Source organism: Hyperolius riggenbachi, chromosome 9 (genome assembly GCF_040937935.1).
Source record: "Hyperolius riggenbachi isolate aHypRig1 chromosome 9, aHypRig1.pri, whole genome shotgun sequence".
NCBI lineage: Eukaryota > Metazoa > Chordata > Amphibia > Anura > Hyperoliidae > Hyperolius > Hyperolius riggenbachi.
In genome coordinates, this window is record NC_090654.1 from 32,409,418 (window position 1) to 32,431,980 (window position 22,563).

General features: G+C 50.2%; 1 pseudogene; it reads left to right on the forward strand.

Moving 5' to 3' along the window:
• Window positions 1-12,460: 12,460 nt before the first annotated feature.
• On the forward strand, window positions 12,461-13,558 carry LOC137533408 (beta-1,4-galactosyltransferase 3 pseudogene; annotated as a pseudogene).
• Window positions 13,559-22,563: the final 9,005 nt, after the last annotated feature.

The window sequence follows — 22,563 nt, forward strand, 5'->3', positions numbered from 1 at the left end:
GCGGGCCTTCACGCTGCTGCTGAGGCGGGGGGTTTGGCCAGGTGTGCCGGAGGATGGCAGAGGATCGGAGGAACCTGCTGCAGTTCCCCTGACCCTGCGGGGTGGCACCACTGTGTTTCTGCTGCTGCTGTGCCCGCTGCTGCTCTCCCATCCTCACCCCCTTCCACCAAGCTGACCCAGTGGACAGTGAAGGACAGGTAGCGGCCTGTCCCGAAGCGGCTGCTCCAGGAGTCCATGGTGACGTGGACCCTTTCACCAACCGCGTGCTCCAGCCCTCGCTCCACATTGGCCATCACAAAGCGGTGCAGTGCAGGAATGGCCTTGCGGGCGAAAAAGTGTCTGCTGGGGAGCTGCCAGTCTGGGGCTGCACAAGCAAGCAGCGCATGCATGTCGCTCCCCTCCTGCACAAGCGTGTACGGCAGGAGTTGGGAGCACATGGCCCGTGCCAGCAAGCCGTTCAGTTGACGCACGCGACGGCTGCTGGGAGGCAGAGCCCTAACCACCCCCTGGAAGGACTCGCTCAAAAGGCTCTGGCGTGGCCTTTTGCTGGCACGGGAATCAGCGGACACAGCAGAGGAGGCCACTGAGGACTGGCTGCCAGAACAGGCCTCAGTGTTGGCGGTAGGAGTTGCAGAGGGGGGAGGAGCAGTGCATTTCCGCACTCCTGCTGGTGCTGCTGGAGGAGCAGGAGGGCGGGTGGCTGCTGCTGCTGCTGCTGAAGGCTGTGCAGTGATGGGTGTGGTGCCACTGCCAGCACCAGATGCCTTCAGCCTCTGGAACTCCTCATGCTGGTGGAAATGTTTCGCAGCAAGGTGGTTGATGAGCGAGCTGGTGCTGAACTTTAAGGGGTCTGCACCCAGGCGCGGAGCTAGGGGGGGTCGGGGTAGGACAAGTGCCCCGGGGCGCCTGGTCCCCAAGGGCGCCCTTCGCCTGGCTGAGCTGCGGGGTTTTTTAAATTTTTTTTTTTTTTTGGCGGGTGGGGGGAGCAGCGCAGAGAAGAGGGAGAGCTGTGCGGACGGTGGGGAAGGGGGGCCATATCCCCCCTCCTTCCCTCACCTTAGGTGCTCTCTCCCTCCCTCGCTGTCCACTCCAATGTCCGGGTGGCTCTTGGCTGGCAGCGGCGGGCGGAACTCACCTCCGTCTCGCTCCAGCGCCGGGCGGAAGTTCGGGTGCGCAACCGCTGCTCTGGTCTGGACCAGACCAGAGTAGTGGCAGATCCATCCGGCGCTGCGACGAGACGGAGGTAAGTTCCGCCCGCCGCTGCCAGCCACCCGGACATTGGAGGGGACAGCGAGGAAGGGAGAGCAGCTCTTCTCTCTGCGCTGCTCCCCTCCTGCTGGGGAGGGGGACACCTGACCTGGCTACCTACTCTGGGCACATATACCCCTGCCTACATATACTGGACATATATCCCTGGCTACCTACTCTGGGCACATATACCCCTGGCTACCTACTCTGGGCACATATACCCCTGGCTACCTACTCTGGGCACATATACCCCTGGCTACCTACTCTGGGCACATATACCCCTGGCTACCTACTCTGGGCACATATACCCCTGGCTACCTACTCTGGGCACATATACCCCTGGCTACCTACTCTGGGCACATATACCCCTGGCTACCTACTCTGGGCATATATACCCCTGGCTACCTACTCTGGGCACATATACCCCTGCCTACATATACTGGGCATATACCCCTGGCTACCTACTCTGGGCACATATACCCCTGGCTACCTACTCTGGGCACATATACCCCTGGCTACCTACTCTGGGCACATATACCCCTGGCTACCTACTCTGGGCATATATACCCCTGGCTACCTACTCTGGGCACATATACCCCTGGCTACCTACTCTGGGCACATATACCCCTGGCTACCTACTCTGGGCACATATACCCCTGGCTACCTACTCTGGGCATATATACCCCTGGCTACCTACTCTGGGCACATATACCCCTGGCTACCTACTCTGGGCACATATACCCCTGGCTACCTACTCTGGGCACATATACCCCTGGCTATCTACTCTGGGAACATATACCCCTGGCTACCTACTCTGGGCACATATACCCCTGGCTACCTACTCTTGGCACATATACCCCTGCCTACATTTACTGGGCATATACCCCTGGCTACCTACTCTGGGCACATATACCCCTGGCTACCTACTCAGGGCACATATACCCCTGCCTACATATACTGGGCATATACCCCTGGCTACCTACTCTGGGCACATATACCCCTGGCTACCTACTCAGGGCACATATTCCCCTGGCTACCTACTCTGGGCACATATTCCCCTGGCTACCTACTCTGGGCACATACCCCTGGCTACCTACTCTGGGCACATACACCCCTGCCTACATATACTGGGCATATACCCCTGGCTACCTACTCTGGGCACATATACCCCTGCCTACATATACTGGGCACATATACCCCTAACTACATATACTGGGTACATATACCCCTGGCTACATATACTGGGCATATATACCCCTGGCTAAATATACTGGGCATATATACCCCTGGCTACATATACTGGGCACATATACCTCTGGCTACATATACTGGGGACACATACCCCTGCCTACATATACTGGGCACATATACCCCTGGCTACCTGTTCTGTGGACATCTCTACCCCTGGCTACCTGTTCTGGGGATATCTATACTGCTGGCCACCTATTCTGGGGACACCTATAGACCTGGGGCTACCTATTTTTGGGGAAGCACTGCTGTCAGATTGAGTGTATTTTGGGGAACTGCTGCCAGGTGAGAGGTGTCTACCATATTAAGGGGGCATTCTGCCTATTTATGTGAAATGCTGTCTATTTATGTGCCTCATGACTGCTGAATTTGTCTTGTTGGGGGCCTCATGGTTACTGAATTTGTCTTGTTGGGGGCCTCATGATTTGTTGGGGGCCTCAAGATCGCTGAATTTGTCTTGTTAGGGGCCTCATGATTGCTGAATTTGTCTTGTTAGGGGCCTCATGATTGCTGAATTTGTCTTGTTGGGGGCCTCAGGATAGCTAAATTTGTCTTGTTGGGGGCCTCATGATTGCTGAGTTGGTCATGTTGGGGGCCTCATGTTTACTCCTGATTGCGGAATTTGTCTTGATGGGGGGGGCTCATGATTGCTGAATTCGTCTTGGAACATGCTGGAAGGTACATACTGAGGGAGGGTGGGTGAGCGTGAGCCTGCTAACCTCCATGTACATTTGAAGGGGCGTGACCAAATGTGGAGCACCCATAACCACGCCCACATTTGGTCACGACCCTTCACCTTAGGGGGCGCATTAATAGTCTTTGTCCCCGGGCGCTGAAAACCCTAGCTACGCCTCTGTCTGCACCTCTGCTCAACTTCCGCTGACAGTGGTTGCAAGTGGCGTACTTGCTGTACACTGTGGGCATGGTGAAAAATCGCCAGATTGGTGACTAAAAAAACCCCCTACGGCCTGGAGCCGCTGCTGCCTGTCTCCCTGTGGTGGTTGGGGCGGGGGCTTGGGTGCGGCTGGTGGTGGTACTGGCAGATGCTGCTGCTGCTGCTGCTGAGCCTGAGACACCAGCAGGCTGTGGGACCTGCCTACTGCTGCCAATGCTTGCAATGATGCGCCTCCTTGCAAGGCCCACAAGCGCAGCCTCCTTCTCCTCCTCAGAGCTGCTGATGACGACGTCCCCTGGAGCTGGTGGCACCCAGTCTTTGTCTGTCACCGTGTCATCATCATCATCCCCCTCCTGAAACATGTCCTGCTGGGATGATGACCCCCCAAACTCCTCTCCTGATGCATGGATGGGCTGCTTGACTGTCGCCACAGTCTTGCTGTCCAATCCCTCCTCCCCCAAAGTGCCCATCAGCATCTCCTCCTCAAGATCGCCAACAACAGCAGACAATTTACTCATGATGCCTGGGGTCAAAAGACTGCTGAATGACAGGTCGGCGACTGATGGTGAACTGGCCTCCTCCCCAGGCCCTGCTGGGCGGCTGCTGCGAACAGGGGTGGTGGTGGTGGTGGTGAGGTTGGAGGCCTCGGATGCAGAGCTGATGGCGGGCTGCTCATCCTCCGTCATCAGTTGCACCACAGTGTCTGCATCCTTTTCCTCAATGGGATGTTTCCGACCCGGCTGGAGGAAAATAGGAGCAGGTACTACACGCTGCTGCTGCTGCTGTGTCTCTGCAGCGTGAGTTGCTCCTGCTGGGCGGCGCCCAAGGCGTCCACGGCCAGTGGCTATAGGAGGAATGTTAGCCACTGACGCAGCTGCTGCGAAACTGTGCATGGTGGCGCGGCCACGGCTTGCCACAATGCTGCTCCCTCTCCTCCTGATTCCCTTGCTGCCCTTCCCCTTGCCCAAACCGCGCTGGCTGCCTCTTCCAGACATCTTTGATGTTTTGGGCGTAAACAAAAAAGTTTTTTAAAAGGGCGGGTGAAAAAGTGGGGTACTTTAATGGAGTGGGTTGGTGGGTGAGGTGACACTAATCACTAAGTGATTAGATCGCTAAGTGATTACTAGTACAGTACTAATACAAAATACAATAATTCAGTAATCAGTATAAGTGTGAACAGTGAACAGTGAGTGTGTCCCCTAGTACACTAACTAGAAAATAAAATAATCAGTAGTAATCAGATTAAGTAGAAGGAAATAGAGTGTGTGTGTGTACTGAGTGCACGCACACACACACGCAGGAGCTAGCCTATGAACAGTGACTGAGTGTCCCTAGTAGTAAGTAGTTAGTAAGTACAACTAGAAATTACAATAATCAATAGTAATCAGAAGGAAATAGAGTGTGTGTACTGTGCACGCACACACGCAGGAGCTATGAACAAACAGTGACAGTGAGTGTCCTAGTACAGTTACTACAAAATACAATCACTCAGTAGTAAAGGTAGGACAGCAGAAACACTGGTATAATAAACTAACAGAGGACAGTCACAGGAGGACAGCTGCCCACACAGGCAAGGCCCTGAGGCCTAAAGCAGTGTAAGCTTGCCTGCAGCAGCTGTGTCTGTCTCTATGTAACACACAAGCTACTAACTAAAATACAATGTCTATCTAACTAACAACAATATAGGTATGTATAGGAGGTGTATGTGAGCAAAAACGCTAGGTAGTTGACCACAATAAAGCTCTTGCTAAGCCAAAGCACAAAGGAGCAGATCTCTCTCTGTACAAAGTCAGGCAAGGACGGAAAAACGGAAGATGGCGGCCGCTATTTATAGGGTAGGGGCTGGCCAGGGTCCCCCTCTGTGATTGGCTGCCGTCAGAGGGCCTGGGAGCCCTCTGATTGGCTCTAAGGACATCAATCTGGGCTATGACGCTATTCGAGCTCGGTATTCGAGCTCGAATAGCGCTGTTAGCTCGAATAGCTCGAATAGTGAATGGGCTATTCGAGTTCACTCGAATAGTCCATTCGAGTAGCTGCAGCTATTCGAGCGCGGTATTCGAGCTCGAATAGCTGAATAAAGAGCTCGAATATTCGAGCTACTCGAATATTCGAGCTCTGCTGAGCACCACTGCTCTGAGCTACTCTGTGTACACAAATTCAATTGTGCAAGGCCTTACAGGTAATGGGTGGTTTGCACAACAATAGATTGAAGATAATCAACCCTGAAGACCTTGAGAACCTGTACTGAGTAAAAATATTTAAAATAAAAACATGAGGTAACTTCAAATGAACATTACATAGTTACCTTGCCATCATTTCCTCTCAGAAGCCCACCATTTTCTTCTGACAATAATCCCTTCCAGTTCTGACAATATTTTGTCAGATCTGAAATATATCAGTTGCTGTCAGTAAAATATCAGTTGCTGTCAGTTATAGCTGAGAGGAAAACTGATGTACTAGGTAATGTCCATGTTTCCCTATATCTCAAGTGGACGATGTTACAGTTTAACTGTGTGCTGACCAGAAAGCTGTAATGGGTAATGGCCATTTTCAAAATGGAGGACGGAAAATTCCCTTGATCAGGGCCGGGCCGAGGCATAGGCTGGAGAGGCTCCAGCCTCAGGGCGCAGTGTAGGAGGGGGCGCAAAATTCATTCAGCTGTCATTCCTAATTGTGTTTAAAGCAGAAAGAAATAAGAAAAGGGGATATATGGCAGTGACTGCAAGCCAAATAACTAGATATTAAGGTGTTGGGGAGGTTGTGGGCCCTGTGGCGCCTCTTAGTCTAATAGCAATCAGTGTGTGACGGCTGGGGAGGCAGGGATGGAGGGGCGCACTTTGGTGTCTCAGCCTTGGGTGCTGGAGGACCTTGTCCCGATTCTGCCCTTGATCACAGTGAACAAACAATACGCGGGACAGGATAAAGACACTGAGGAGTAGACTACATGGAAGGTAAGTATGACTTGTGTATGCTTATTTTGACATTTAATTCTCAGTTCAGGTTTTCTTTAAGGACCAGAGGCTGCTGGTACAATAAAATGGCACTTCCCGACGAATCGCCGCAAAAATCCGCTGCTCCCGCCGGTCACGCCGCTCTGTCCCCGCCGCAGGCTCCACTCTCTGCCGTCTCTATGACGTCTCCTGTCCCTGTCAATCAATGATGACCGGGCCAGGAGCCAATGCAAACGGCTCCTGCCCGGCTCACATGGCTCTGCCGTCATAGAGACAGCAGGGCGAGAAAATTGCGGCAGGGACAGAGCGGCGAGAGCGGGGGTGATCATCGGGAAATGGCCGGTATGCGCAGTCAATGCGACGTAGAGTTTACATCCAGTCAGGGGTGCAGCACCACCTGTTGGACGTAGATTCATATTGCGTCGGTATGGATTCGGTTAAACTAATACCACACATACTGTATAATTAAATGTTTCCATGTTTTTATTGAACACACCATGTAAACATTCACAGCGCAGGTGGAAAAAGTATGTGAACCCTTAGGCCAGGGATATCAAACTGGTCCTTCGAGGGCTGAGGTCCTCACACATTTTTGACACAGCTCAAATGAATTAATGGGTCTGAATCAGGGAGGGTGTGGTCCATCATGTAGAGCACATTCCTAAACACTGACATGGATCTGGCCCTCCAGGCCTGGAGTTCCACACCTGTGCCCTAGGCTAATGACATCTCCAAGAGCTAATTGGAGTGAGATGTGAGTCAGCTGGAGTCCAATCAAGGAGATGAGATTGGAGGTGTTGGTTTCAGCTGCTTGGTCTGCTTTGCTGCGTCAGGGCCTGGACGGATTACTATCATCGAAGGAAAAATGAATTGTGTAAGTTATAAATACACAAGAATTGTGTATGTATTGACATCACATGGGTTAAAGCAGAGGTCAGGAACCTTTTTGGCTGGGAGAGCCATAAACGCCACATATTTTAAAATGTAATTCTGTGAGAGCCATACAATAGGTTTCAAATTTGGACAGTGCGCATGCGCAGCAGAGGGGTCCGGTCCCTGTTGCCATGGTGATGTGTATACAGTTGATCCTCTGGACAGCGGAAGTGTCAGACACGTCTTCAGCTTCTCTTGGGTTACAGCAACATCAGCAATTTCCCAGAGAGCCAGACAGGAGAAATACTGACTAACAGCTTGTACAATTAGCTAGCTGACTTGGGGGTTGATTCACTTTGTAGGACGAGATCCCAGCACTTTGGCCTAATAGGCTGCTTGTCAAGTGACAGACAGCCTATTGGGCCAATCAGAGTGCGGGAATCTCGTTCTACAAAGTCACTGGTCCTGACAGGGTCCAGGTGGGACAATTGGAGCAGCTGTTAGTTTTGGGGGTAGCGTGAGTAAGTTAGTAGTGCATGCTACAGCAGTATTGTGCCTACTCTGAAAATGTTACTTGTGCTGCCACACTAAGCTGCGCTGCTTGAGCTGTGTAGCTTAGTGAATCAACCCCTAACTGTGAGCCAGATGTAGCCATCATCAAAAGAGCCACATCTGGCTCCCGAGCCATAGATTCCCTACCCCTGGGTTAAAGTAACAAATATTGCATCAAAGGATTATCTGATTATCAATGGACATTACCCTCAAAAAACGACACATTATCACGGGAAGTGCTCTTATAATGGGGTTGGACCTACAACAATTCCGCATCCAGGGACACGTACGTTAATTAAGGGTACCTGGAAATTTGAGCACGTAGTAAGGCTGATAGTAAAAATCTGTATTAAATATCAATATTTTACTATAAAAGTGTAAAATATTGCTAGTAAATAACAATGTTTTACTACGGCAAAACCTAACCCTACTCTCACACAGAACACTCCCCTCTGACTCCTAACCCTTAAACCTCCTCTAAAAACTACCCACCTAATGCCCAACCCTTAATCTTTCCCCACACAAAATTACCTTAAGCCCCCACATCACAAACTACTTTCTTAATGCCTAACCTTTAAACCCCCTCCCCCCCCAGCACAAACTACCTTTACCCCTGCATCGCACAAACTACCTACCTGACACCTAACCCTAAACCCCCTTAAACAACGCAATACCTGCCTGACGCCTAACTCTTAAACCTCCCCCTCACTGCACAAACTAGCTACCTAACCCTTAATCCCCCTCCCCACAAACTACCTTAACCCCCACCGCACAACTACCTACCTAACGCCTAACCCTCAACCCCCCCACCCGCACAAACTACCTACCCAGGGCCGGATTTAGGCCAAGGATGCCTAGGCCATGGCCTAGGGCACTAAAGAAGCAAGGGCACCAAAGCAGCAGGCTGAACTGGTGCAGCATTTGCAAGCTTGCAAATGCTGCAATGCAGAAAGATCAGGCAAGCGCCTGACCGCGGTACTCTGCTGCTAGCTGCCTGTGCAGCAGCCACCTTTCTCTCTGTGCATGTTTACATTGTAGTCAGTGGCTATGGATTTGGGCAGCATTGGAGACAGAAAGGAAGAGGAAGCTTCTGCACTGGAGACGAGCAGAGAAATGAGTGACACTGATGGCTGCTGCAGTGTGAAGGTGAGCTGGCTGCCTATACTGAAAAGGTGGGGGGGGGGGGGGGGAAGGGAGTAATCTGGCTACTGGAGGGAAAGGGGGAGGAGTCATCTGGCTACATATACTAGAGGGAAGGGGAGGAGTCATCAGGCTACCTATACTGGAGGGAAGGGGGCAGGGGTCATCTCGCTATCTATACTGAAGGGGGACAGCTGGTAACAGTGGTGTCGGACGGAAAAGAGTACAAATCCAGCCCTGTACCTAACTAACGTCTAACCCTTACCCCCTCCACTTGCACAAACTACCTACCTAATGCATAACCCTCCCCCCACCCGCGCAACCTACCTACAGGGCCGGTTCTAGTAACAACGGGGCCCCTGGGCAACATTAACACAGAGGCCCCCCAACAAACCCCCCCACCCGACCAAAAAGGAATTAGGGGCCCTTTATTGCAGCCAAAGGTAGATAAAGTCAGGAGCGCACATAGCCACAGACTGAAAGAGGAGCGCCCTTGACAGCACAGGGGAGATGCTACTCTGCCAAAGACTCTGCAGAGGCCCCGGAGAGCAACAGATAAGTTGGGGGGAGACACCTTGAGGGTCCCTACAGGCTCTGGCCCCCTTTGCCTCTATGGTAGCGCATGGCCTGTCTACCTACCCAACACCTAACCTTTAACCCTCCCCCACCCACACAAGCTACCTACCTAACGCCTAACCCTCTCCCCCACACAAACTACCTTAACCCCCCGCCCCACAAACTACCTACCTAACAGTACCCCCCCCCCCTTCCTCGCATTGCACCGCAGGAAAAAACCCAAATAAACAAAATTATATAGTATCGGACGGGCCTCGCAAGATATCCGCTTTTGAGCGGCCGTGATGTCCTATTTATAGCGCGCGTTGTAGCAGTGCCCACTATCTACCGAGTGCCCAAATTGCTACTCTGGCGCTCATATACAGATATTTTGTATTGGCGGCGCCCTATAAGTCCACTTGCCGCATGTGCCCTTTTTTCCTGTTTCCTCAAGGGACAGGAGCCATAGGACTTTCACTGATTTCCCCAGGCAGGACAGGAGCAATAAAAACTTATGCTACATAAAGCAGCAATAGCTCTTCCAATGTCCTTTTCTAGGGACTGAAGCAGTTGCACTTTCATTGGTCTCCTCTAGGGGCAGAAGCAGTTGCAATTACATTAAACTCTGAGAACTAGAACAGAACAGTAGTGCTTCCCCTGATCGCCTATATAGGCTAGGAGTAGTTGCACATCCACTAACCTCCTCTAGGGGCAGAAGCACTTACACTAACCACTAGGGGCCAGAACAACATCTATATGATCATTTTTAGGGTTGGAGCAGCGGCATAACCCCTTACCTCTTCTAGAGGCAGGACCAGAAGTAGTGCCAGTGACCTACTCTAAGGACAGAAGAAGTTGTACTTTCACTGACCTCTTTTAGGGGCAGGAGCAATGATATTTGCAATGACTTCTCCTAGGGCCTAGGGGCAGTATATTTGTGTGTGTGGGTTGGGGAGGGGGGGAGTGATACACTGCATTGTGGAGTACAGTCCAAAGCATACTGAGCACCCATGGTGGGGATTGCAGCACTATACTGGGGTTATGCTACATGGTGGGGGGGAAGCATTTTAACCTACTGACATAGAATATTGGATTGCATAGAAAGAGAGGGGGGGGGGGGATATGCTGCATTAGTAAAAAAACAATGAGCAGGAGGTAGTTGGGGATAGGGCAGTTGCACTATGGGGGAGATGTTCTGCATGGGGTATGCTTATTCTTTAGCCCACTGACAACAGGGATTGGGGGCAGGGGCTGTACTCTGTGATGGAAAGCATAGTTTGCTGCATTTCATATGTGGGATATTGTCTGCATTTTTTATGCTTGGGTAATTGCTGCATTTCCAATGCTGGGTAATTGCTACATTTCTTATGTTGGCTAAATGTGGCATTTCTTATGTGAGGCAACTACTGCGCTTGTAGCATGGGGTACTAGTGGCTGCATTTGTAATGTGGGGTACTGATTATTGAATTTGTAATGTGGGGTATTGACTGCAGCATTTGTAACTTGGGGTACCGAGGACTGCATTTGTAATGTGGGGTACTAATTGTTGCATTGCAAACATTGAGTATTAATGGCTGCATTAGTAACGTGGGTTACTGATAGCTGCATTTACAGTATAACATGGGGGTACTGATTGCTGCATTTATAACATGGGAGTACTGATTGCTGCATTTGTAATGTGGGGTACTGATGGCTGCATTTTTAATGTGGGGTAATAATTCCTGCATTTGTAACATGGGGTACTGAATGCTTCATTTCTAACATGGGGGACTGGTTGCAGCATTTATAACATGGGGTACTGATTGCTGCATTTCTAACATGGGGTACTGGTTGCAGCATTTATAGCACGGAGTACTGATTGCTGTATTTGTAACGCATGGTAGTAATAGCTGTATTTGTAATGTGGAGTACTGATTGCTGCATTTTTAACATGAGATACTGATTGCACAATTTGTAATGTGCTGTACTGATCGCTGCATTTGTAATGTTGGGTAGTTATTGCTGCATTTTTAACGTGTGGTAGTAATTGCTGCATTTGTAACGTGTGGTGCTGATTGCTGAATTTGTAATGTTAATTACTGATTGCTGCTTTTGTAACTTAGGGTAGAGATTGCTGCATTTGTAACACAAGATAGTGATAATTGCTTTGAAAAATTACAGTGGTATTATTTTTAACCAAGTGGTGTATGATAGTATGTAAAAAGGGAAACCCCTAAAAGCAGTAGAGTAAGCTAATCTATTTTCCAAAATAAACCTATTCATAGCATTTGTGGCTATAGAATGCAATCATTTTTTTTAATCTGTTATATCCAGAAGTGGCATGATTTGAATTTGTAATTTTTTTTTATCAGGGGTTCCCTGAGATCTGAAAAAAATTGTAAGGATTGCTTAACTCTAAACAAAATACATTGTAACACATTGAACATACTGTAGGTGCAGGAGCAGCTATAACTCGCCTGCTGAAGTGACCAAGGCAATAATTCTTCCAGTGACCTTCCTGAAAACAATAGCTGTAGCCATGTCAACAATGCTCTGAGTTTCTTTTTATACTGCAAGACTAGCAGCGTTGTCGATTCATTTGCAGGTAAGTCAAGGGGAGTCTTAGGTCTTCTGGAAGCATAGCAGTGCTTCCAGTTCTACAAATATAAATAAATATTTGACTTCTCTGGATTCTTGCAATAGTGGGATTAGGAAGTACAGCGAGGACTTCAAGCGGTGGGGCCTTCTCTGTTCAGGTAACTGGTTTTATGGGGAGAACATTTGGATTGCTGCCATCTGAAAGCTGGAAGGAGAGATCTCTGAAGGATGAAACAGGCGGCACCTGACTCTGTTACCGAGGTTCTACCAACCCAGCCTCCAGTTCTGTTGATTTCTTCTTCCTTGAGATTATATGTGCTATTCAAATTTACTGCAAACCAGATGGAAGAGTGACCAAGGCAGAGGGACAAGCAGAGTTTGTTACTCATTGTGCTGAGTTTGCCCTTCTGGACTAAAAAAAATGAACATGGCAAAAATATATTACCTTTTCATTCTACTCTTTCTCCAGCTGATGATTGTTTTAATTCTGTATCATGGGGGTTTTCAAAAGATGGTGACCCACCTCAATGTTGTTCAGATCAAAGCTCAAGACATAGATCGAAATCCAAATCTGACTGCAATGCCTGCCATGCGGGATCTGATGCTGATACATGAGATCTCCCCAAATGTTTCTGGGACTGTTGTCCATGACCACCTTGGGAATGTAAGCGATAACCTCAGTAACAGTATCATAACCCAAAATAACCCGTGCCCAGTGACATCTCCATATTTAGTGGGTCCAATCACGGTTCAGTTGCCCCAGGAACTGACCATTGAGGAAATTATACGCAAGAATTCAAATTTATCCAGAGGAGGCAGCTACAAGCCCCCAAACTGTGAGTCCAGGAGTAAAACCGCCATCATCATCCCCTACAGGAACAGAAAGCACCATCTTAAATACCTCCTGCATAATTTACACCCATTCCTGCAGCGCCAACAGCTCAGCTACACCATCTACATCATCCACCAGGCTGGCACTTATTCTTTTAATCGTGCCAAGCTCATGAACGTTGGCTTCAAAGAAGCTATGGAGGATGAGCCCTGGGACTGCCTGTTCTTCCACGACGTGGACCTCATTCCTGAAGATGACCGGAATTTGTACACATGTGACAAGTCCCCCAAACATGTCTGTGTCGCCATTGACAAGTTTTGGTACCAGTTGCTTTATCTAGATATGTTCGGGGGTATCTCTGCCCTCACTCCAGAGCAGTACACGAAAATAAATGGATTTCCCAATGCCTACTGGGGCTGGGGTGGTGAGGATGATGATATTTCAGCTAGAATTAGACTCTCAGGCATGTCCATATCTCGCCCGCCCATGGAGTACGGGAGGTATAAAATGCTAAAGCACACACACGAAGAAAGCCGAGAAAATCCCAAACGGTTTGACCTTTTTTCCATGACAAATCAAACCTGGAGACAAGATGGCATAAACAACCTTCGTTACAAACTGCTGTCCAAGGAACTGTTGCCTCTTTATACGAATATCACAGTGGACATCGGTACAGAGGAAGGTTAATGATTTATAGACACATGTACTCAATTCCCCCCCCTCCCCCCCTTCTGGATGAACGTGATGGCCAGATGTCTTTTTTTAACCTAACTAACTGTGTTACAATGTCACTATTTTTAATAGGTCACTGTGGGAAAATGCTCCATAGCGCTCATATGTAGTTAAAGAATGTCAACAAAATGAAGAACTGGATAAAAGTTACATAGGTTTGTGTCTACAAAGTTACTCCTCTGTTCTCTCACAACTCTTCGGAGTTTGGTGATTGTCTCTTCCTTCGAGGTACCATGATTTTCTGCACATGTGTTTATGAAATTGTGGATATATTTCCATGTGCTACATCTATGAACAACTATAATGAACGATTTTTAAAAGGAGGTCTTAAAGAGAACCCGAGGTGGGTTTGAAGAATATTATCTGCATACAGAGGCTGGATCTGCCTATACAGCCCAGCCTCTGTTGCTATCCCAAACCCCCCTAAGGTCCCCCTGCACTCTGCAATCCCTCATAAATCACAGCCACGCTGCTGACAAACAGCTTGTCAGAGCTGGCTGTGTTTATCTCTATAGTGTCAGTCTGCTGCTGTCCCCGCCTCCTGCAGAACTCCAGTCCCCGCCTGCATCCCTTCCCTCCCTGCTGATTGGAGGGAAGGGACGGGGGCAGGGACCGGAGCTATGCAGGAGGTGGGGGAGCAGCTGAGACTGACACTACAGATGTAAACACAGCCTCACAGCACGGATGTGATTTATGAGGGATTGCAGAGTGCAATGGGACCTTAGTGGGGTTTGGGATAGCAACAGAGGCTGGGCTGTATAGGCAGATCCAGCCTCTGTATGCAGATAACATTCTTTAAACACACCTCGGGTTCTCTTTAATGTGTTCAGCCAGCTTTTCAATCTGTTTACATTCTTAAAGGACGTAAAAGGTGAAAATTAACTAATGAGATAAACAATTGTATATATCCTCCTTCTTCTAAAAATGACTTTTTAAGGTATTCCACTGGTTTTTTTTATATTTAAATCTGCTTTTTAAGTTTTTACTCTTACATGGCCTCTTCTCAATGACACATTCATTGAAGTATGCCAGGGCTAAAATCTGTGAACTATTGGTGATGACCCTTTTCATCTCATACCTACTCTCAGAAGCCAATTACTGCCAGGAACAGGTTATATAGCTGCAATTCCTTATCAGTGAGGGTTATGATATAGTCTGACCCGGTCCCGACCCGGACAGAAATTGTTACTTACATACCTGATTTTTAATTCTTTCAGGCAGAGAAAGAAAAAAGCAACACAGCATAGTTATTTTAGTGCATGGCACTGTACACACACCTGTAAAGTCCTTTAAAGTAAACCTGAGATAAAAATAAACAAATGAGATAAACAATTGGATCTGTCCTCCTACTCCTAAAATGACCTTTTTTTTTAGATATCTCAAGGTTTTATTTTATCATGTATAAACATTTATAAATCAGATTTAATGCTTTATAGTCTTTACTCAATTTCAGTGTCTCAAGAGTCTCAGAGTAAAAATAAATGAACTATTGACCTTTTTATTTTTTTCCCCTTACAGTCAGAAGCCTCAGTTATCTGCTTAGGAAAGTGTTTTATAGCCGTAATTTGTGAGCCAACTGGGTCCTGACTACAGAAAAACTGTCAGTTCCATAGCTAATTATAAGCTCTTTCAGGCATGGGAGGCATTACACTGGGGCGTGTTGGGGCACTGCCCCCCTGAGAAGGAAGGACAGACAGGAAGTGACTACAGTGTGACCCTCACTGATAAGAAATTACAACTATAAAACACTTTCCTAGCAGAAAATGGCTTCTGAGAGCAAGAAAGAGATAAAAAGGGAAATTTCTTATCAGTGAGGGTCACACTGTAGTCACTTCCTGTCTGAGTCAGGATTGAGTCAGCCACTTACATACCTGATATTTAACTCTTTCAGGTAGAGAAAGAAAAAAAGGAACACAGCATAGTTATTAGTGCGCTAGGCACTGTACATACACATGTCTATCTCATCATGTCACTTCGGGTATCCTTTAAAATGTATGAGATCCCAGAAAAAGACCAAGTAACATTCACTGTGAAAAATATATTACTGAGAAAAAAAAATCTCCTGATTATAAAGAATAATGTGTCCGTAAGATATATGGAAATCCGTAACTTGCAAATGCAATGCACAATAGATGTATTCAAATGTCCAATCCTTGAAAATAAGTGTGATGCCAGTAATTGGATGCACTGGAGCGTAGATATTAGTACACTGGTATGATCACAGAGGCATTTACATTGCCCTCGGGTAATGTAAACGCCTCTGTGATCATACCAGTGTACTAATATCGACGCTCCAGTGCATCCAATTAGTGATGCTCATCTGAGCTAGGATATCCGAGGTACTCGGATATCCTAGCTCTTTTTTCACTATTCGAGCTCTAATAGCGAGCTCGAATAGTATTAGCTATCCGGGCTGTGCTATCCGAGCGCACTCGGATAGCAAGCAGCTATCCGGAGATATCCTAGCTATCCAAGCTCGGATAGCGTCACGAGCTCGGATAGCGTCACACCAGACGTCACCTCGAGTCCTCACAAGCGAATCAGAGGGCTCCAAGCCCTCTGACTGTAGCCAATCACAGAGGGGGAGCCTAGCCAAGCCCCCCTCTATAAATAGCAGACGCCATCTTGCCTCACTCGTCCTGCTTGCGACTTACTGACTGATTGTACTGAGAGAACTTCTCCAGTGCTTTTTGTCTGTGTGCAAGTGCATTGCTATTGTTCTAAACCTAGCGTTTTTACACTCCAACACTTGATCTTCAACTGTATTGCTTTGTATTGTAGATATATTGTATTTTAGGCAGTTTAGGTTGTGTGATTAGGGACTAGGGAGGGAGACTGTCACTGGTGCTGCTGCTGCAGGCCTGCAACCAGCAACTAGGCCCTGTGCCTGCCCTGCTCTGTGCTCTTGCTCTAGTCTCTAGTTACCTCACCTCACCTGTGCTCTCACCTGTCCTTACTGTACTACTTCTGTGTTAGATAGATATTGTACTATTTTATAGTTAGCAAGGCCCAGCTTTACTGCTATACCTGTCCTGTATCTGCTCTCTGTAATCTAGTCACACCTGTTGTATTGTTTAGCTAGATTCTTCTATTGTTTAGTTAGTACTGTAGTGTACTCTAGTCTGTGTATAGGTACCGTCCGTCACCGCGTTTCCTAGGGTCTTTGTGTGCGCAGTCAGTGCACGTCTGCGCTGTCCGCACCCTCTCGTTAGTTCTACACCCGTCCTATTGTTTATTACTTCTTTTGTGTATTTGCTGATTTGTACTGTAGTCTGTTTATAGGGACACCGTCAGTCAGCGTCAGCTAGGGTCTTTGTGTGCACACTGCGCACTCTCTCGTTAGCGCTACACCGATCTCTGCTGTAGAGTACACCTGTCCGTCACCTCACACACCTACCACCACCAGTCCCACCCCATTAAAGTACCCCACTTGTCCCTCCTGCCTTTACATACATACGTTTTTTTTTTCATTTGTATAATATTAAAAATATACAATGTCTGGCACTGGCAGCCGCGGTCTGGGCAGGGGCAGCAAGGGAAGCAAGGGCATCGCCAAGAGAGGAGGTCGTGGGCGTGGCAGCCGTGCCACCCCCACTATGCGCAGTTCTGTGTCTGCACCAGTGGCTATTCTGCCATTAGCCACTGGCCGTGGACGCCTTGGCCGCCCAACAGCTGGGAGTCACGCTGCAGAGACACAGCAGCAGCAGCGTGTGGCCCAGATTTTCCTCCCACCGCCAGGTCGTAGCCTTCCTATTGAGGAGAAGGACGCAGATGCTGTGGTGGAACTGATGGTGGATGAGCAGGCCACCATTAGCTCTGGAACCGAGTCCTCCACCCCCGCCACCACTCCTGTTCGCAAGAGCAGCAGCAGCCGCCCAGCACTGCCTGGGGTCTGGGAACAGGAGGAGGAGTGCAGTTCTCCAGCCCCAGTGGGCGACACCAGCACCCTGTCACTCAGCACCTTCTTTACCCCAAACACAGCGAGGGTATAGAGTGCTGTTGCGGCAGAATTTGAGGAGGAAGAAATGCTGATGGGCACTTTGGAGGATGATGCTTTGGACAGTCAGACAGTGGTGACTGTCCATCCGCCCATGCATGCAGAAGGGGAGTTTGTGGGATCCCAGCAGGACATGTTTGCGGAGGGGGAGGATGATGATGACAGGGTGAAGGACAGAGACTGGTTGCCAGGTCCTGGGAGTGGGGATGTCATCAGCTCTGAGGAGGAGGAGGAGGAGGATGCGTCTGCGGGCCTTGCTAGAAGGATCAGCATCGCAGGCATGGGCAGGATCACAAGTGGGCGTGGTATGCAGGCCACACAGCGTGCTGATCAGGAGACGAGTTCTGCCAGTGCCACCACCAGCCGCACCAAGAACCCCCCCTCCCCCCAACCACCGCAGGGAGACCAGCGGCAGCAGCACCTTCCAGCCGAAGGGGCAACTTCACCTCCCCAATATGGAATTTTTTCACCCTTCCATATTTGGAGTGCAAGTATGCCACCTGCAACCAGTGCCGCAAGCAGCTCAGCAGAGGGAAGGAGCCCTCTGCGTTTGGCACCACCTCTCTGGTCAACCACCTAGCAGGGAAACACTTCCACGAGCATGAGGAGTTCGTGAATTTGAAGAAAGCTGGCAGTGGCAGACCCGCCACCACTGCGAAGCCGTCGGCAGCAGGAGTGCGTCAGCAACGCACTGCTCCTCCTCCCTCTGCAACTCCTGCCACCGACACTGAGGCCTGTTCTGGCAGCCAGTCCTCAGTGGCCTCCTCTGCTCCCTACACTGCTTCCCGTGCCAGCAAAAGACCTCGCCAGACCCTGCTCAGCGACACCTTCCAGCAGGGGGTGGTCAGGGATCTGCCTCCCAGCAGCCGTCGCGTGCGTTAGCTGAACGGCTTGTTGCCACGGGCCATTTGCTCCCAACTCCTGCCTTATTCCCTTGTGCAGGAGGGGAGCTACATGCGTGCGCTCCTGATGTGTGCAGCCCCCGATTGGCCAATCCCCAGCCGACATTATTTTGCATGCATGGCCATCCCTGCACTTCACCGCTCTGTGATGGCCAATGTCGGGAGAGGGCTGGAGCACGCGGTGGGTCAACGGGTCCACGTCACCATGGACTCGTGGAGCAGCCGGGTTGGGACAGGCCGCTATTTGTCCTTCACCGCGCATTGGGTCAGCTTGGTGGAAGGGGGTGAGGAGGGGGGAGCAGCATCGGCCGGCACTGCCAGAGCAGCAGCAGCACCAACAACGCAGTGGGTGGTGCCACCATGCAGGGTCAGCAGAACAGCAGCAGGTTCCTCTGATCCGCTTCCATCCTCCGCCACACCAGCCCAAACCCCCCGCCTCAGCAGCAGCATGAAGCCCCGCCACTGCCAAGCGCTACTGGAATTGGTCAGCCTGGGGAAGACCAAACTGATGGCGAACCACGTCCTGGCCAACTCCGAGAGCAGGAGAGGAATTGGCTGACCCCCAGAGGCCTCAGAGTCGGAGAGGTGGTGTCCGACAATGGGGCAAACCTGGTCGCTGCCATCAGCAGGGGAGACCTGACCCACATCCCCTGCCTGGCGCACGTCCTGAACCTGGTAGTCCAAAAGTTCCTGCGGACCTACCAGGGGATGGACCGACTCCTTGAGGCGGCAAGAAAGGTTGTGCATCACTTCCGGCACTCGCCTGCAGCCGTGGCGAGCCTGGAAGAGGTGCAGAAGGAGCTGCACCTGCCACAGCACCGGCTCATGCTCGATGTTCCAACTCGCTGGAACTCCACCCTGGCGATGTTGGAGCGTCTGGTTGAACAGAGGCAGGCTGTCAGCCAGTACGTTGCACGAGCAACAGTTGTCGCCATCACTGCAACTGGGCGTGCTGCCACCAACCTCCCGTCCATCATCTCCACGGAGGACTTAGGGCACTTGCAGCAGGTGTGCTCAGTGCTGGCACCCTTCCTGCAGGCCACCAACATGGTAAGCAGGGACCATGCAATGGTGTGCGAGTGGGTCCCCTTGGTGTGTGTGCCGGCTCAGGGCCCTGTATGCACTGCTGGAAGAGGGAGCGGCAGCCTTGGACCAGCAGGAGCTGCAGGCAGCTTCACAGGCCACCTCTGAGGAGGAGGGCTCGGAGTTGGTGGAGGTCCCTGACCTTGCTGCTGATGAGGGGGAGCAGCAGAGCGCAGCTGGACTGGTGCGGGGGTGGAGAGAGGATGAGGTGGAGGAGGCAGAGGAGGACAGCAATGTCGGCGCTGGGGCTGACATTTTAACCGATGCATGATGCTGGACCCACGTCTGAAGGGGAAGCTCAGCCAGTTCCTGCCTGCAGGAGGAGACCGTGCGCAACAAATGAGGGATTTGCAGCTGTCCCTTGTTGAGCGCTTGCAGGAAGCCTTCCCTGAGCCATCCACCCCCACTGTCCAGCCAGCACAGAGGCAGCAGCAGGTGCCTGCATCCACCAGCAGCAAGCGCTCGCGCACCACAGACCTGCTGTCTCTGACCCAAGAGCTCTACATGAGTGTAGAGCTGCCAAGGACTAGAGAGGAGGTGCCTGCAGCAGCATCCTTCTCCAGTCACAGGCACCGCTTGACCCGCATGGTGGCTGACTACATGGGGTCCTTCAGCGGGCTTGACAGCGTGGCCCCTGTTGATCCCATGGAGTATTGGGTTAAGCACCTGCCGATCTGGAGCGAGCTTGCGCAGTACGCCCTGGAAGTGCTCTCCTGCCCCCCTTCCAGCGTACTGTCAGAGCGTTGCTTCAGTGCAGCCGGTGGAGTCGTCACTGAGTGAGAAGCGATCTCGTCTGTCTCACAAGTCTGTGGACAGACTGACGTTTCTCAAAATGAACCAGGCTTGGGTGGAAGGCGAATTCATGGCCCCTGTTGTCGGCGAGAGGGGTACATGAAGTGACGACTGCCACACACACCTACACCTGCTGCTGCTGCTGCTGCTGTTATATTTCATCCTGCTGTCTGTGTCTCCACAGCCAGGGAACACATTACAAGGTGCTGCTGCCCAAGCGCCACCAGCTATTACGCTCAAAAATAGCTGCATTAATTTGAAAAAAAAAATTGTAATTATTTTAGAGGTGTCCGGGTTGAAAACTGTGCTGTCCCAATTGTGTATTGGGCACAATGTGGGCTTCACGACCGCTGTCTGGAACCTCATGCTGTTCATTTACGGCCCTGGGACCACCGCTAGGACCCAGGGCCTACTATGTCTCGCTGCCTGCCCTCCTGCCTGCTGCCAAATACCAGTCTGCCACACACACTTATCCTCCTCACGCTGCCTGCTATTATATTTCCTCCTGCTGTCTGTGTTTCCACTGCCAGGGAACACATTACAAGGTGCTGCTGCCCAAGCGCCACCAGCTATTACGCTCAAAAATAGCTGCATTAATTTGAAAAAAAAATTGTAATTATTTTAGAGGTGTCCGGGTTGAAAACTGTGCTGTCCCAATTGTGTATTGGACACAATGTGGGCTTCACGACCGCTGTCTGGAACCTCATGCTTTGTATTTACGGCCCTGGAACCACCGCTAGGACCCAGGGCCTACTATGTCTCGCTGCCTGCCCTCCTGCCTGCTGCCAAATGCCAGTCTGCCACACACACTTATCCTCCTCACGCTGCCTGCTGTTATATTTCCTCCTGCTGTCTGTGTCTCCTCTCCGCTGCCAGGGAACACATTACAAGGTGCTGCTGCCCAAGCTAGTGTTGGGCGAACATCTAGATGTTCGGGTTCGGGCCGAACAGGCCGAACATGGCCGCGATGTTCGGGTGTTCGACCCGAACTCCGAACATAATGGAAGTCAATGGGGACCCGAACTTTTGTGCTTTGTAAAGCCTCCTTACATGCTACATACCCCAAATTTACAGGGTATGTGCACCTTGGGAGTGGGTACAAGAGGAAAAAAAAATTTAGCAAAAAGAGCTTATAGTTTTTGAGAAAATCGATTTTAAAGTTTCAAAGGGAAAACTGTCTTTTAAATGCGGGAAATGTCTGTTTTCTTTGCACAGGTAACATGCTTTTTGTCGGCATGCAGTCATAAATGTAATACATATAAGAGGTTCCAGGAAAAGGGACCGGTAACGCTAACCCAGCAGCAGCACACGTGATGGAACAAGAGGAGGGTGGCGCAGGAGGAGAAGGCCACGCTTTGAGACACAACAACCCAGGCCTTGCATGAGGACAAGAAGCGTGCGGATAGCAATTTGCATTTTGTCGCCATGCAGTCATAAATGTAATACAGATGAGAGGTTCAATAAACAGGGACCGGAAACGCTAACCCATCACAGATGTTCATTGTTCATGTTACTTGGTTGGGGTCCGGGAGTGTTGCGTAGTCGTTTCCAATCCAGGATTGATTCATTTTAATTTGAGTCAGACGGTCTGCATTTTCTGTGGAGAGGCGGATACGCCGCCGATCTGTGACGATGCCTCCGGCAGCACTGAAACAGCGTTCTGACATAACGCTGGCTGCCGGGCAAGCCAGCACCTCTATTGCGTACATTGCCAGTTTGTGCCAGGTGTCTAGCTTCGATACCCAATAGTTGAAGGGTGCAGATGGATTGTTCAACACAGCTACGCCATCTGACATGTAGTCCTTGACCATCTTCTCCAGGCGATCGGTGTTGGAGGTGGATCTGCACGCTTGCTGTTCTGTGTGCTGCTGCATGGGTGTCAGAAAATTTTCCCACTCCAAGGACACTGCCGATACCATTCCCTTTTGGGCACTAGCTGCGGCTTGTGTTGTTTGCTGCCCTCCTGGTCGTCCTGGGTTTGCGGAAGTCAGTCTGTCGGCGTACAACTGGCTAGAGGAGGGGGAGGATGTCAATCTCCTCTCTAAAGTCTCCACAAGGGCCTGCTGGTATTCTTCCATTTTGACCTGTCTGGCTCTTTCTTCAAGCAGTTTTGGAACATTGTGTTTGTACCGTGGATCCAGAAGGGTATAAACCCAGTAATTGGTGTTGTCCAGAATGCGCACAAT